Source organism: Aplysia californica, unplaced genomic scaffold (genome assembly GCF_000002075.1).
Source record: "Aplysia californica isolate F4 #8 unplaced genomic scaffold, AplCal3.0 scaffold00019, whole genome shotgun sequence".
In the NCBI taxonomy this organism is placed as follows: domain Eukaryota; kingdom Metazoa; phylum Mollusca; class Gastropoda; order Aplysiida; family Aplysiidae; genus Aplysia; species Aplysia californica.
The window spans coordinates 1,632,204-1,633,854 of record NW_004797289.1 but is presented as its reverse complement, the minus strand read 5'-3'; the positions used below and the strand labels follow the sequence as shown (position 1 = coordinate 1,633,854).

Sequence of the window (1,651 nt, the reverse complement as noted above, 5' to 3'; positions counted from 1 at the left end):
GAGAGAGAGAGAGAGAGAGAGAGAGAGAGAGAGAGAGAGAGAGAGAGAGAGAGAAGGGCGAATGAGGCAAGTCTGTCCGGTTTACTATTGCATCTTTTATGGGAAACATTGTGAGCCTTTTTTTTTTGTTCCGTGGCTAAAAATAAAAGATCATACTGGTAGCACTTTTTATATCTTATCTTTGTGCTTTACGTCATCGAAAAGTTCTCAAACATGTCCACTGTTCCTTAGCGACGTAGGGAAGCCTAAACGGTGCCGCCAGATCCACAGCGAGGAACCATAAAACTGCGAAGTGGAAAGCTGGATCTGTTGATTTGACGAACGCTACTTTGTAACAACGGTACTGTATTCTGACAGCGATTATCTGTCGTGCACTTGTTGTTGTTTTTAATCTAACAGATTGTGTGTTTTTTAAATACTTTTATCAATTCAATTACATATTATGTTTCTCACGCAGTGCAACAACACGATCACAAATCAATTATAAATTATCGTGGCAATCATAAACAAATACAATGAAAGTTATTTTTTATCTGGAATTAATCTAGTCGTGATCAGCATGGAACCGAATCTATTATGTCTAGAATCTAGATCTAGAGACAAATTCGAAATGCCCCACCCTATTAGGCTAATAATGACACAAATGAGACTTTTCCTTATTATTTATGAAACATTATGAGATTATTTATTAATGTGCTGTAGCGGTGCTGTTAATCGCTGTCATTTTTATCTTTTAAAACACCTGATCCACCCTCGAAACCAGTCATGATTGTACAGTCAAACCTGTGTAAAACGGCCACCCATTGTCAAGGAGAAGCGTGGCCGTATAAGACAAGTGGTCGTGTTAGGCAGGAATGATCGAAATGAAGAAAACAAAGCATTCCCATCTGAGGTCCCATTCGAAAGTAGCCGCACTGTTGTTGTTGTTGTTGGTGTTTGTATTTTGTTTGTAAATTTTATTTTGTTGCTGATTTTGGGCAAGGGTGACAATAAAATGAAATGTATCAGATGAGGAAGAGACAGGTGTTATATATATTGCTTAGTGTGATGGGGGTTGTGTGTTAAAATATGGTGGCCGCGGCCGCGTTGGATAGATGCCTGTTTTACACAGTTAAATTATATAGAAAAAACGCAAGTGGGGAAATGGAAAGTGGCCGTTTGTACAGTGGCCGTCTTATTGAGGTGACCGTCAGGGCAGGATTGACTGTACTTATATTTGATTTCTTTAGCTCTCCGCTTACCTCGGGCTTCTTCATAAGTCCTTAACATGAGAATTATATTGTTGTGCTGCTTGTCAAGGTGGTAGATAGAGGTTTAGCCATAGGGTAGGTTGGGGCAACTTTGGCAGCTTCCTGTAGCGCTTCAAAAGTAACCGATACTGCTTCTGCCAGAACGCAGACTATCTAGGTCTAGTAAAACAGCTTTTACTTCTCGATTGTTCTTTACTCTATTTGCATTCCGAATTTTCAACCAATCGCGATTTTGTAACATAGCCTACCCCCACTTGGGGCAACTATGACAGGGGTTGGTGTAAATTTGACCCCTCATGGGGCAACTTCGACAGGGTCTGTGACAGGGGTTGTGGGCAACTTCAACAGGGGACGGATCTGCAACAGTTGGGTTCATATTTAACTTATAATTGTGCCCCCCC

General features: G+C 40.8%; 1 protein-coding gene across 1 annotated transcript in view; it reads left to right on the top strand.

Moving 5' to 3' along the window:
• Positions 1–211: 211 nt before the first annotated feature.
• Positions 212–1,651, top strand: part of LOC101844969 (protein phosphatase 1 regulatory subunit 32) — a 27,044-nt gene continuing 25,604 nt past the window's right edge. The window contains exon 1 of the mRNA XM_005090556.2: positions 212–340. The gene's annotated coding sequence lies outside the window, so the exon portion shown is untranslated. The remainder of the gene's footprint in view (positions 341–1,651) is intronic.